Source organism: Neophocaena asiaeorientalis, unplaced genomic scaffold, assembly GCF_003031525.2.
Source record: "Neophocaena asiaeorientalis asiaeorientalis breed wild unplaced genomic scaffold, Neophocaena_asiaeorientalis_V1.1 scaffold473, whole genome shotgun sequence".
In the NCBI taxonomy this organism is placed as follows: domain Eukaryota; kingdom Metazoa; phylum Chordata; class Mammalia; order Artiodactyla; family Phocoenidae; genus Neophocaena; species Neophocaena asiaeorientalis.
In genome coordinates this window covers 1,462,991-1,477,948 of record NW_020174935.1, presented here as the reverse complement: position 1 = coordinate 1,477,948, position 14,958 = coordinate 1,462,991, and the positions used below count along the sequence as shown (strand labels likewise).

The following is a 14,958-nucleotide window of genomic DNA, read 5'->3' as shown; positions in this document are numbered from 1 at the left end:
CGACCCCCCCACCCCCGCTTCCGGTACGTCCAGCCCACCACAGTCACAGCGCCACTCAGCGTCACCCTCCCAGCCTGCACCCCTGCTCCCCACACATTTCTCAGATGGGTTGGTGACACCACCTTCCAATCAATCACCCTAGAGAGAAACCAGGCCACCATCCTTGCCTCACCCCCGTCCCTCCATCCCACAGCTAACCCGTCACCAAGTCCTCGTGGTCCCCCTAGCTTCCCTCCATGCTCCGCTCTCTTCGCTCAGCCATGGTCTCAGTTCAAATCACAGCATCTCTCCTCCTGGACGTGGCAACGGCCTCCTGCCTGGTCTCCCTGCCTCCAGCACCTTCTAATCCAGCCTCCAGGGGGAAAGTAGAGAGAGCTTTCTAAAACCTAAATTGGACCCGGACACTCCTGGGCTCAGAAACTTCCATGGCTCCCCACTGCCTTCACAACAAAGTTGACACTCTCTCCACAGACCTTCTAGGTCTGGCCTCTGCCTCCTCTGACTGCCCAGCTCTCACCCCTCCCTCTGGGCTCTTCCATACCGCCACGCTTTGGCTCTTGTAGACCCCTCGACCGGAAATTCCCTCCCCAGGTGCAGCTTGTCCTTCAATACCCAGCGCACAGGTCACGTTCCTCAGCGAGCTTCCCGAGTAACCCCGGGGCGGACCCAGGCTCCTGCCCTCACAGTAGAGACGGCCCCCTGCACGATGGCACTTTTCCCTCCGAGTTCGTGTTCCGTGTTTTTGTGGCTGCCTTCTCCTCTTAATCCACAAGTTCCTTAAGGACTAGAACTACATCTTTTCATTTTTGTGTCCCCGGTGCCTAGCCCCGGCCGTCAAGCAGTTGTGGCACAGTAACTATTTGCTGGATGAATGGAGGAGTTGCCCTTGCTCCGCTGGGGCTGGGCGGTGTCTGGGCTGGAGCAGTGTTTTAGGGAGGGAGAGGGTATGGTTAAATTCCTAAAAGGTCCTTCTGCCCTGATAGTGGAGGCTGTGTCCACTCGCTGGCTGTCCGCTGTGCCCTGCCTGACCACCAGTGGCAGGATCCTCGGGGAGTCCCTGCCATTCCCCCTGATGACCACTGCGTCCCAGGGACTATCCGATTCAGCCTGCTCACAAATGTGTCATTTGCAGCAGTTTCGGGAGCCCCTGGAACATAAACAAGGACCACCAGGACAGAATGTAGATCATCCAGGATAATTCAAACGTGCGTGGTTGCCCAGTGGGTTCTGCCCATGTTCTTTCTTCGGGACCTCACCTCCTCTCCCCGCCACCTCACTCACCGTGCCTGGCCCCTGTCATCACCCAAGGCTTCAGACCCCCTCTCTGCTCTTGGCCTCTGGTGGTCTTCTCTACCTTGGAATCACCTCCTTGAGGGCTGAAAGGGTCTCTGTAGGATGCTGTGTGCCCAGCACCCTCTTTTCTCCTGATAATTCTGTGCATGCCCAGCTAGAGTGGGAGCTGCCAGAGCTGATGGGCTCGGGGGTGGGCACACAGCCCAAGCTGACTCAGTGAGAGTTGTTTCCAGGAGCTAAGGGAAGAAGCTCAGTCCATTTCCAGTGCTGAGAGCTGTAGGTGGTGCGGGGGCTACGTTCCTCACTCCTGGGCAGAAGCCAGAGGAGAGAGTGAGATGGATGCGCTGAAAGGCAGAGGCCGTGGAGGGCCTGTTTAAGGCTCACCGTGAGGTTCCTCCAGCATTTGGCTGGTCACCGCTTTCTTGGATTCTGGGAGATTCTCTGGTTACTTTCCAGTCTTTTTGCCTGTTTGCCTGTGCTAATTTGAGTCGGGTTTCTGAGGCTTACCATCAAGAGAGTCCTGACCCATTCTGGTCTCTTTCTTCTTAATCCCATAGAACCCTGTGCCTCTTACTCAGTCCTCTCTTCCAGAAAGCTCTAAAATTATGGTGGTATTGCCATATTAAATTAATTTATATACATTTTAGAAAACTTTAGGCTGAAGACTGACTGGGAATATGATTTACAGTTGATTAAGCAGGGAGGTTTCTGTCATCACAAACAAAAACAGAACCTCATTGCCTTGTCAATCAGTGTAGTTATTTGGGATATTTGCAACTATCCTAGTTCCTCTTCTTCTGGCCGCCTGGTAGGACTGCATTTCCCAGCTCCCTTGAGGTTGGGTATGGCCATGTGATGCGCTTCGGCCAGTGAAATGTGAGCAGAAGACTCACGTGTCACTTCTGAGCGGCGGCTTTAAGACCCAGGGCCTGATTCACCGCATCCCCAGCCCCGTGTAGAGCAGAGGCCCCCTCAGCCTGGGTTCCCGAGTGATTTTGATAAACAGAACGCCCCACCCACCACCCTCCCACATCAGACACACAGTGTGAACAAAGATGTTAACTCCTGTTAAGCCAACGAGACTGTGGGGTTGTTCGTTACTGCAGCATTCCCTAGCCTATCCTGCCTGACAGAGCCTGGAACATCATCTGCTGTCATTTCGTGATTTCTTCAGGAAGACCGTATTTGCCTTTATTCCAGTGCTTTTTCACAACAAACAATTATCTCGGTATTTGAGGCAACTTTGTATTCAATTGTGAACTTTAAGGACAGGAATGGGTATCTTTTTTTTTTTTTTTTGCGGTACGTGGGCCTCTCACTGCTGTGGCCTCTCCCGTTGCGGAGCACAGGCTCCGGACGCACAGGCTCAGCGACCATGGCTCACGGGCCCAGCCGCTCCGCGGCATGTGGGATCTTCCTGGACCGGAGCACGAACCTGTGTCCCCTGCATCGGTAGGCGGACTCTCAATCACTGCGCCACCAGGGAAGCCCAGGAATGGATATCTTTCGTGTGACCCCACACCACCAGGAGTGAGGCCATACAGACTGTAGTAGGCACTTCATAATTGCTGGCTGAGGACTTCCCTGGTGGTACAGTGGTTAAGACTCCGCGCTTCCACTGCAGGGGACACAGGTTCAATCCCTGGTCGGGGAAGATCCCGCATGCTGCACGGCTCAGGGGGGAATAAATCATAATTGCTGACTGAAGAAGCTTAAGTGAGGATGAGAAGCCCAGGAGAAAGAAGAAAGGGATGAAGGCTTTGCACACTCTGACCCTCATGAACCCCCCGTTGGACCTCGTCCCGAGAAGCCATATCCTGCATGATCCCCAGCACATGGCCTGCATCTTTGTCTGAAATGCCGTCTGCTCAGCAGCCTCTCCAAACCCTCCCCGTCCTTCAGAACCCAGGCTCAGGCCAGCTTCTTGGCCAAGCTTCCCTGGCCCGCTGGCCCTGAGAACCAGCCTCCCCTCAGCCCACAGTCTGTCCTGTGAGCCCCTGAGCTGGGCTGAGGGATGCCCAAGTGGGGAAATCCTGCCTTTGCTGGCCAGGACTGGCTGTCCCCCTTAGGCTGGGAGCACACGTGGCTGCAGCCTCACAGCTCAAGGTCACATGTGCTCGTTTCCTCCCTGAGGAAGGCACAAGCCCCGATGGCCCCCTCCTCAAATCAGAGCCACCTCGTTTGTAATCATTACACAGCTGCCTCGTGGCCTCTAGGCCCTTCAGTCACCTCTTCCACTGCAGCAGAATGATTTTTTTTTCTAGTCACTGTAACCATTCTGGGGCCCCCATCGCCCGCAGGGCAAGTTCCTCAGCCTCAGCCTGGCACTCGTGACCCTTCGTGCCTTGCCTCTGGGGCTCACCTGCCCATTCACCTGCTCACATAGCAGGTTCCAGCAACACCTGACCTGTTGCCGTTCCCCAGACAATCCACACAATCTCACGATGTTGCCCTTTGCCCATACAGCTCTTTCCACCGGGCTTTCTTACTTTCCTAATCCAGCTGGCAAACTCCCATTCAACCTTTGAAACCCAACTTAAGATCAAGGGTTGGTGAATTTTTTTTTTTTTCTGTAAAGGTCCAAATAGAAATATTTCAGGCTTTGTGGGCCATACAGTTTCTGTCATGATGACTCAACTCTGCCACTGTAGAAAGCATGTTCATACATAAACGAATGGTGCTGTGTTCCAAGAAAATTTTATTTCCAGGAACAGGTGGCAGGTGGGATAGTTTGCCCACCCCTGTTCAAGAGTCATCTCACAAATCTCCCCAGAAGACAGAGTTCAACCATGCCTTCTCGCAAAGCCCTCTGTACCTTACACATTTTGTCATAATACAAACCCCGATTGTAATGATTCTACAGTTGTGATGATTAAATGGGATGGTGGTCACACCATTGTCTCTCACCTCACCTGGGTTGCTGCAAGAGCCTCCTCACTGGTCTCCCAAGCCTCTGCCTTGCCCTTACAGTCTATTCCTACAGAACAGACACAGTTTGTTAAAATGTAAGTCTGACAGGCCACTCCTGTGCTCAAAAACTTCCCGTGGCTCACCATTTCCCTCAGAGTGAAAGCTAAAGTTTAAAAATTGTCCACAGTGTACTACAGGCCCTGATTTCCCTTCAGCCTCATTGCCGACTACAGAGCACAGGCTCCGGACGTGCAGGCCCAGCGGCCATGGCTCACGGGCCTAGCTGCTCCGCGGCATGTGGCATCTTCCCGGACCGGGGCACGAACCCGTGTCCCCTGCATCGGTAGGCGGACTCTCAACCACTGAGCCACCAGGGAAGCCCTTCCCAACTTTTTAATTATAACAATGTTCAAACACACAGAAAATGGAAGGATGAATACAAAGGCGCTCATATACACAACCCCAGATTCAACACACTAGGGTTTTTGAAAGTAAGATGGTAATATCATGACACTTCCCCCAAAGACTTTAGCAAAGCACACGCTATGTCTGACCTCTCTGTCTTGATTATTGTCTGTCTTTCCCAACAAGACTGTAAACACTGTGAGGGCAAGGATTTTGTCTGTTTTCTTTACTGTGGTTTCCTCAGCACCAAGAGCTCTGCCTGACACATAGTAGGTCCTCCTGCCGTGTAGGAAGAAAAGTCAAGACAGGTCTTGATTCTGGTTCTGCCTCTCACTGACATGTGACTCTGTGAATCATTTCCCCCGACAGAATCTTGGTTTCTCCATCTATAAGGTGGAGATAATAGTACGACTTCTCAGGATCGTTGCGAGGATCAAACGAGGTAAAAGTGTAAAATTCACCGTGAGCATGTTCGTTAATTTCCATCTAACTCTTTGAGGAGGGGACTTGAGTCAACTTTGGGCTCTGGGATGATTGTAGCTGCAGGGAGCACAGCCCCTCGAGAGAAGCTCTTTGGCTTGAATTGCTCCAAAGCAAAATCCAGCAGAAACTGAAAGGAGTACCTTCTCGGTGCTTACTTGCCCCCTCCCTTTCCACTGCTCGCTCATTCAGTGCTTCCTACCGACTCCGGATTCTTCACCTTGCTTTACCCACTCATTTAATAGTTTTCACCAGAAACACCCAAGGGAGGGGCACTCAACTTCATCAGGCCTTGAATCTACTGTATTATTTTCTTCTATTTATTACTTTCTTTCTACTCTATTTCATTAATTTCCTCTATGGATCTTTTAGTGTTTCTAAAGGTTGATCCAGATAATTGATCTCTCTTCCTTGGCCTTTTCTGCATTTCAGGTTCAGTTGTGTGTCTGTGTTGCCAAACCTGCCTTGTAGACTCACCTTGAATACGGGAGAGTATTTGCTGAAGAATGGGACTCATCCTGTTGAACCTCTGAGGTTTCCCGGGTCAGATTGCTCAGCAGTGGGTGGAATACCCGACCTTCTGCAAGCTCCCTGACAACCATTGCCCTAACTTCAATTGTTTGGGGGTGCGGAGGGCAAGATACATTTCACTGGGAATTCTGAGTCTTCTTCCTATTCTCTCAACTCAAAGCTGAAACTCCGAACAAAATTTTAATCTTCGTTTAAAGGAACAGTTTCTTCACCTGTAAAATATGAGCGAGAGTAACTACAATCCCCAGATGATGGATGTGAAGTCAAGTTACTTTGTAACTGGCAAAGCTCTGTACAAATAGTACTTACTGTGGTTAGTTTTCTTAACTTGTCTAGATTCTTAACTAAATCTTGCCCCAGTTACATTGGCTGCCCCCAGTCTGGGCACTAATATCTTGGGACAGACAGGCAGAAATATTCTTCTATTCACAGGAATAACAAACAGAAACTACCCTTCCCATGCCAACAGAGAGCAGTTTGGACAATTTATCTAGATCTAGGGCTGGGGAGTAATTAGGGGGAAGAAAATGTGTCTAACCAAGCCTGGCAGGCTGGACAGGGGACATGATCTGTTCAGGCAGAAGCAGATTTGTGACTAAAACCCAGCCTCCTCCCTTCTATTTAATGCATTCTCAGCATTCCTAATGATAACAACTGTCATTTATTTTTTCATATTTTTATTGATTTATTTGGCTGTCTCCAGTCTTTGTTGCAGCACGCGGGATCTTTAGTTGCAGCATGAGAACTCTTAGTTGTGGCATGTGAGATCTAGATCCCTGATCAGGGATGCAACCCAGGCCCCCTGCATAGGGAGCGCTGAGTCTTACACTGGACCAACCACCGGGGAAGTCCCACAGCTGTCATTTATTGAAATCCCGCTATGTGCAGGCAGGGGGACTAATTTATCTCTAGTCATCATAACAACCCCGTGAGGTATTACTGTGCTCGCTCTCAGATGAGGAGTTCACAGAGACCAAGTCATTTGCCCAAGTTTCTACTAAAAGTGCTGCAATATTTCCTGAGATCGGCTTGGGGAAGGGCTGCCAGAAACCAAGGAATAATTTTTTTTTTTACCATAACTAAGTATTTTTTGCTTATACTAAAAAATCATTGTTCAGCTGAAATCGAAATTTAATCCCGTATTTTTATTTGCTAAATCTGGCAACCTTAGCTTGGAGGTACCCGGCAAAATCAAAGCAGGTTCCTGCTTGTTATGCCCTAACAGATCTTTGTTGGTTTTGTTTTTGTCTTTACGAGCCGTCGTAAAAGTCAGGTTCAGACTTCAGGCCTCTGACCGTTTTAGTGGGCTGAGGGCGGAGAACGGTGAGACCCCCTGCCCCCCATTAACATGTCTGCCAAGGAGCGGTAACGCGAACCTTCCGCCCCGCACAGACGTGGCCGCGCCCCGCCGCCGAGGATTGGCTCAGCCCAAAGCCCGGCCTCCCTCGGCCATGGGAGCCCCTTCCATTGGGCAGTTATAGAAGATGGCGGAGCCCCGCCCCCGCCTTCCTCTCGCGGAGCACAGACTTCGGCGACTGGCGGAGAGCCGTAGCCGGGTTGTCACGTGGCCCGGGGCGCGTCTGTTTGCGGAAGTAGAAGGAAGTAGAAGTGCTGAGTTAGCCGAGGTGAGTGACGGCGCGGGGAAGGCGGGGCCGGGGGCACCTTTCCCAAACCTTCTCCGTGCCCCAGACTCCTTGGGCTTCACCCCGACCGTCCCGCAGGCTTCCCTCTTGTTCCCCGATTCCGAGGCATGTCCTCCATTAACCCTTTTTTGACCCCTAAATGCCCCCAGCTTCCACCCTTTGATCCCCAAGCGTCCCCAGCTCCCATCCTGTGACCGCTCTTGTCTCATCTCTAACTTGTGTTCCCTCAGGGACCCCAGCTCCGACCCTGGGTTCCCCCTCTTTCTTCCCTGTGCGTCTCTCCTCTATCCCATGCCTCACTTTCTGAGTCAACCCCTTCCCGTCGTCCCCCAGCTCTCAGTGCCTCTTAGTGCCCCCAGCTTTCAGTCTGGTTCCCAGTCATTGTTCCCAGCCTTCTTTCTGTGCCTTTCTAAGTGCTCCCGATTTTTCCGCCTCTGTGTGTTCCCACCCGATCCCCCACTGCATCTCTGCCTTCTGTGTCCCTCCAGCTGTCTTCCCTGTTCTCCATCACTCTTCCCCATTTCTAACTCCCTGCTTCTCCCTGCTTATTGTCTCCCAGGTGCCTCCAGATTTCATCTGTGCCTACGCCATCCATGCTCCCTCCTCTCCCATAGCCTAGTCACCCCAGAGTCTCCCAATCCCCCAGTCCTGTGTCCACCTCCTGCTCCCACCGATGACCTGGAAGCTGGCGACAGGAAATGTGTGACCCTTGTGACCATGTGACTGGAACGGCCAGGCCGGTGGTTGTGGGACAGGGAGGGCACAGGGCTCAGGGACCTGTGCACATGTTTTGTATGGACTACTCACACGACCTCAAATACCTTCCCTTCCCCTAAACTTCTGAGTCTTTCCCTTCACCTGCCCTCTTACCCACCCAACAGGATGTCAGGCAAGTTTGGTTTGGCACCACAGATGCTCCACCCTTGGGCTGAATGCAGTGTTTTTGTTATTGTCTCTGCCTTAAAAATTTCCTGGAGTTTGTAGGCCATTTCCTGTCTGAGTCTCAGTTTCCTCATCTGTGACAGGGGGATTGTATTTCCTGCCCTCCTCAGGCTGCCATGAGGTTCAAAATTTGAGAAAATGTAGAAGGCAAAGCTTTGTAACCAGCATGGCCCTGTACAAATGCATGGGTTTGCTATTGTGTCATTGGCAGAAAAGGGAAAGGGACAGAATGAAAAGTCAAGGAGGGAAAGACAGTCTTGCATTTAGCATTTGGCAAATTTATTGACCATCTGCTATGAGTCAGGCTCTTTCGTATGTTATTCTTACCGTTTATTCATTCATTCCTCATTTATTTCACAAATATTAGTGGACCGTTTGCTATGTTCTAGGCTACTTTCATCGCCAATGTTACTCCCATTTAAATCAATAAGGAAGAGAGGGCAATTGAGTTGCCTGAGTTCACACCAACTGATGTGGTTGGAGCTAGAATCTGAAGAGAGTACTTTATAACACCAGAGCCTGTGGTGGGATTGCTCTGCTCTGTAAGGGTCACTACCGTTGTCTAAGTGCCCAGGGCACTTTTTCCCTTCTGTGGGTTACTTTCTTATTAAATGACAGTATCCTCAAAAGGGAATTTCCTTCTCACTCAGCAGAATGACATCACCGAGAGATAAAGGAAGGAGAAATTTAAATGCAGTGTGTGTGTGTGTGTGTGTGTGTGTGTGTGTGTATGCACGTGTGTACTGGGTGTGTGTGGAAAGAGGTAGGGGCTGTAGTGAAGGGGAGGTCTTGTGTTACAAGCTTCACTTTATAGAATGTGGCTCCTGGGAGAGCATTTTAATAGGTCCATGCCTTAAATGCCTCTTCTCTTTTTTTGTCCATCCTCATTTTTTTTGGTGATCTCATCCAGTGACATAGCTTTAAGTACCATCTCTACTCTGACTCCAACTTCCAAATTTGTATCTCCAGTCTGGTCCAGACATTTCCGCTGAATGATAGACACACACATATTTGCTCCCTCAACATCAGGAATTTCAAACTTAAAGTACTTAGACTTAAGCACCTGTATCCATCCCCTTCATCCCTTCCCTCACCCTCTACCAAAATCTGTCCCTCACACGCACTTGCCCATCTTTAGGAAATGGCAGTATTCTTCTTTTGGTTGCTCTGGCTCAAGCTGTGAGATTATCCTTCTTTTTTTTTTTATTTTTAAATACATTTATTTAGTTAGTTATGGCTGCGTTGGGTCTTCGTTGCTGCGTGCGGGCTTTCTCTAGTTGTGGCGAGCAGGGGCTACTCATCGCAATGGCTTCTCTTGTTGCAGAGCATGGACTCTAGGCGCGCAGGCTTCAGTAGTTGTGGCGCATGGGCTCAGTTGCTCCGTGGCATGTGGAATCTTCCCGGACCAGGGCTCGAACCCGTGTCCCCTGCATTGGCAGGTGGATTCTTAACCACTGCGCCACCAGGGAAGACCTGTGAGATTATCCTTGATGCTTCTCTACACCCTGCATCCAGCCAGAGTTAATATCACTCCTTTGCTCCAAGCCCTGTAATAGCTTCTCCTCTCAGTGTACCTGCCTGGCTCCCTGTTACCTCTCTGACCTTACTGGCTTCCTTGCTGTTCCTGGAACTCACCAGGCATGGTCCAGCCCCAGGGCCTTTGCACATGCTCCTCCCTCTGCTTGGAAAACTCTCCACCTACATACCCGTATGACTTTTGCCCTCATTTCTTTTAAGTCTTTATTTAAGGTCAAGTTCTTGGTGAGGACTTGTTCACCCTATCTAAAATTTTAATCTCCACATGGACACTTCCTGTCTCCCTTCTTTCATTTATTTTTCTCCTTGGTATCTAATCAGCATTCTGAAACTATGTCTTTATTTTGCCTATTTATCTTCTTTGTTATAGCCCCCTCTAAAATAGAAGTTCTAGGAGGGCAGGGATTTTATCTGTTTTGTTCACTAGTGTGTTCTCAGCAGTTGTAACAGTGCCTGCCACAGAATTGGTCCTTGATAAATATTTCTAGAGTGAATCGTAAAATGGTCACCCTGTATCATGCCACCAGCCCCAAAACGTCCTAAAGTCATCGGGGTCTCCCGTGCTGGGGAACTCCAGCAGCAGTTCTGGGCAGTTTGCTTCCAGCTGTGGTCCAGCTAAACAAAGTGGGTGAAAGAGACACCTTTCCCCTTTCGGAAAGGCCATTTTGCTCTGGCCCATATGAATGGCAGTGCACCGTTCCACGAGAACCTTGGCTTTTGGCACACAGGGGTCTGCACATCAAGCCTCACTCAGCCACATTCCGTTCGGGATTTCTCCTGAAGGCCGCTTGAGGATTACGAGCTGGGACTCTGGATTCCAACTAATTGGGTTCAGATCCTGGCAAGTTACATCACCTCCTGTGCCTCAGTTCTGTGTGTGTAACATGGGAAGAAGTATGCCTTCTCTTACGAGTGTTTTGAGGAATAAATATGATCATTACCCCCAGACTTGGTGAGGCATCTGGTGCTCAGTGGGTGCTGAATGAATGGGGCAGTGTTGTTGGGTGCGAGGTGACAGGAGCCAGCCCTGCCCCATTCCTCGATGGCTTAGGGAAGAGTCTGGGAAGAGCTGGGGTCAGGGTGAACACTTGGAGGGATGTTTTGTTTGGAGGCAGCCTTGGAGGCCCAGATGCTCGGATGAGAGGTAGAAATGACATTTCACCTGATGCCTACATTCATCCTGTCTTTCCTCGTGCACTAATTGAGCGCCTGCGTGCTCCATGCAGGCTCTCTGCTAGTGCTGTCAGGAGTCCGAGGAAGAAGGCGTGAGTCCAGTTGCCAGGCAACACCTCCCATTTCCTCTCTCTGGGCCTTGTAGCCCCGTATGCCAAACAGGGAAAGCGATCGCACTGTCCCTGTCTCATGGGCATTTGTGAGCTTTGAGGCAGCTAACAGCCGTGAAAACCCCCTGCCAGCCATAAAGCGAGGTGGCCTTATGAGAGGATGTGCCGTGGGCCAGCATGCAGTGATGCGCTCGTGGGCTGGGAGGTGCAGATGGCAAGCACTGCAGGAAGGAAGTCCACGGGGGTCAGGGGAGGCGGAGTGCTCTGATCTGACCCTGTGTTCTCAGCCCGTCCTGCCAGGGCAGGGCACGGGGGTGACGTCGGCTGCACCGGAGGCTGTCCTGTGCCGGTCGTTCCAATCATGGGACATCCTGTCATAAGCAGCTGGGGCTCACAAAGCCTGATTTCCAACTCAAGCAGTTCTGTGTGTGCTTCCAGAATCCCCATGTGGCCCGTCCCGTGAGGTCAGCCACCTGGCCCGGCTGTCCTGGCACGCACCTCCTGAGCAGCCACCCTGCCCCTCTGGCCCAGCAGTGAGCTTGACGAGTTTCCCTGTCTGGAGTATGAATGAGCTGAGCTTCAAGCACCGAATTTTCCAGATCAAAGCCCAGCAGTTGCCCCGTAAAGGTTGCCCTATGCTGGGGTGAGCTCCTGGGCATTTCTGTTGTGGTCAGAGTGGCTGAGGAATGGGACATGTGGTGTGTTACCACCGCACAGGGTGAAGAGAGGAGGGAGGGGTGCCTCAGAGGTGCTGGCCCCCCGGGGCCTCCAGTTGGTTCATTCATTTGTTCTCATTCATTCACCAAACATTTACGTTATGCCCACTGTGAGACGGGAACAGCATGCCAGGTGCTTGGATAAACCCATAAAGGGGGGATGGGCCCCCCTCCCCCCAGCCAGCAGATACGGCATCACCATCCCAGGCTAAGTGGTCAGTGGGCGTGCACTGGGCGGGGTGGGGCACGGAGGAAAGCACACGTGCGCCTGGGGCTGGGAGGAGGGGAGGCGCAGGGTGTGATTCTTGAAGGAGGTGGCACGTAAACTGAGTCCTGAAGGATGAGAAGGGGTTTATTTATCTGTCTGACAGCCCTTTTTTTTTTTTTTTTTTTTTTTTTTTTTTTTTTTTTTTTTTTGCGGTACGCGGGCCTCTCACTGTTGTGGCCTCTCCTGTTGCGGAGCACAGGCTCCGGACGTGCAGGCTCAGCGGCCATGGCTCACGGGCCCAGCCGCTCCGCGGCATGTGGGATCTTCCCAGACCGGGTCACGAACCCGTGTCCCCTGCATCGGCAGGCAGACTCTCAACCACTGCGCCACCAGGGAAGCCCTGACAGCCCTTTCTTGAAAGCAGGCTCTGGGGCAGGTGAAGACGGCAGGGAGGACAGTCCAGGCAGGGGACGGGGATGGGTAGGGGGTGGGGGGAGGGGTGCAGGTGGGGTCGTGTGCGCAGGGACCCTCCACGCTCCGAGTGGCAGCTGCTCCCCAGCCCAGCGCCCATCCCTGCAGCTATGCCGGAAAGAACCTGGGCTCCAGGGTCAGAGGTGGCGGGGACAGGAGGAAGGGGACAGAAACGAGGCCAGCCTGTTACAATCGGTCCAGGATGTGGCCCAGGGTTTTCATTTCCTTTCTTCCACCTCGTGATGACAGTGGCCACTGTTTGTGTGCCCAAAGTGGCCAGCGTCCCACTTTCCCTCCACTGTGTCATTTCATCCTCACGCCTACCCTGGAAGGCTGGAGGAGGGCCAGGCCTGTCCTTTCTGGGGCCAGGCTGCTGTCGGTGTGCGTGGGGGGCACCCTCGCCACCAGCCCTGGGGACCCTGAGGAGGGAGGTTCTCCTCTGGGGCAGGGCATCTGCCTTCCATCCAGCTGGACCCTCACGGTGACTCTCCTCCTTAACCCAGGTGGGCCGTGGGCGCTGGTTGCTCCTGACTCCCCAGCTCCCTGTGAGCGCCTCTCTCGGTGCTGCGGCCTGCCCTCTGGGAAGCCTCTGTGCTGCTTTTCTAAGCCAGGCCTGACCCGCCCACGCCCCCCGACTCCCCACATGCAGGCCCCAGAGGCTCAGCCTACATTCCCACTTTATTTTTTTCTTTTTTTTAATTTATTTTTATTTTTGGCTGTGTTGGGTCTTCATTGCTGTGTGCAGCTTTCTCTAGTTGTAGCGAGCGGGAGATGCTCTTCCTTGCTGTGCGCGGGCTTCTCATTGCGGTGACTTCTCTTTGCTGCGGAGCACGGGCTCTAGGCGCTCGGGTTTCAGTAGTTGTGGCACCTGGGCTCAGTAGTTGTGGCTCGTGGGCTCTAGAGCACAGGCTCAGTAGTTGTGGTGCACGGGCTTAGTTGCTCCACGGCATGTGGGATCTTCCCAGACCAGGGCTCAAACCCGTGTCCCCTGCGTTGGCTGGCGGATTCTTAACCACCGCGCCACCAGGGAAGCCCACTCCCACTTTCTTTAAAAAATATAATAGGGCTTGGTCTTCCCTGGTGGCGCAGTGGTTGAGAGTCCACCTGCCAACGCAGGGGACACGGGTTCGTGCCCCAGTCCGGGAAGATCCCACATGCCGCGGAGCGGCTGGGCCCGTGAGCCATGGCCGCTGGGCCTGCGCGTCCGGAGCCTGTGCTCCGCAACGGAAGAGGCCACAGCAGTGAGAGGCCTGTGCACCGCAAAAAATAAAAAAAAAAATTAAAAAAAATATAATAATTTTCTATACCATTTGGAAAATAGGGGAAAGAAAAAACAATTGCCCATAAACCTAATACTCTCATCTACCCTTAGTATTTTGGCATGTTTTCTATCAGGTTTTTTTTTTTTTTGCAGTGGCTTTGCAGGCCGAGCTCGCAGCCCAGAACAGCACAGGGAGCATCATGGACTTATTGCCACCGAGCCTGTAACGACGCCACGTGCTTTCCCTGAGTTGTTACCGCCTTCTCAGTAGCGGCCTTTAGTGAGCACACGGTGTCTTGGGGGTAACGTGTCGTAACTTACAATTCCCCTAATGCTGGGTGTTGAAGCTGCTTCCATTTCTGTGTCAAAACAGAAATTGTTATAAAGCATATTGCCGTGTATGCCATGTGTTCTGTTTTGGGGGAATTCTTTTCCGGATACCAAGTCCCATGCCTTCTCTTGAGATCCCAGCCCCTCTGCCCTGGCTGTGGGGAAAGGCGCAGGTACCCAGCTCCTCTGTCCTTTCAGCTCCCAAGTGTGGAAGAAAGAAGGACCTTGACATAGGTCTAAGCATCCTCATGAACGTTCTCATTTAATCCTCACCGCACATGAGAGGCGAGCGTTGTCCTCGTTTTAAAGGAGGAGAAACTGACTCTCACAGTCTGCTCACACCACATCAAAAAAGGAAAGACATTACAAAGCTTCACAGCGTTTTCAAAGCTCTTCAATCATGGTCTCTAAGCCTCAGTTTCCTTATCTGTAAAAGGGGGTGATGGAACTAAAGAGGGCTAATGTTTGTTGAAAGTTACTATCTGCCAGGTACTGTTATTAGGCACTGTTGTGATCCCCATGTTACAGTTGAGGAAACTGACTCAGAGAGGTTAAGTAACTTGCCCAAGATCACACAGCTGGTCAGTGGTGAGGCTGGGATTTGAATGCAGTTTTTTTGTTTTTTTTGCGGTATGTGGGCCTCTCACTGTTGTGGCTTCTCCCGTTGCGGAGCACAGGCTCCGGACACGCAGGCTCAGCGGCCATGTCTCACGGGCTCAGCCGCTCCGCAGCATGTGGGATCTTCCTGGACCGGGGCACGAACCCTTGTCGCCTGCATCGGCAGGCGGACTCTCTACCACTGCGCCACCAGGGAAGCCCTTGAATGCAGTTTTGCTCCCAAGCTGCATGGTGTGCTTTGGCCATCTGCCTCATACAATTTGTGAGAATTAAATGAGACAATTACGTGCCTTGCTTAGCTCAGGGCCTACTACCTGGTAAGTGCTTAGTA

At 51.9% G+C, this 14,958-nt stretch overlaps 1 protein-coding gene across 4 annotated transcripts in view; it reads left to right on the top strand.

Annotated features, from left to right (window-relative positions):
- Nucleotides 1–7,202: 7,202 nt before the first annotated feature.
- PLA2G6 (phospholipase A2 group VI) overlaps nt 7,203–14,958 on the top strand; it is a 50,103-nt gene continuing 42,347 nt past the window's right edge. The window contains exons 1-2 of one of the 4 annotated variants that reach the window (XM_024761536.1): nt 7,218–7,244; nt 13,833–13,981. The gene's annotated coding sequence lies outside the window, so the exon portion shown is untranslated. Of the gene's footprint in view, nt 7,245–11,647; nt 11,667–13,832; nt 13,982–14,827; nt 14,945–14,958 lie in introns of those variants that run through there. The other 3 variants (XM_024761537.1, XM_024761538.1, XM_024761539.1) reach the window with 3 other exon arrangements.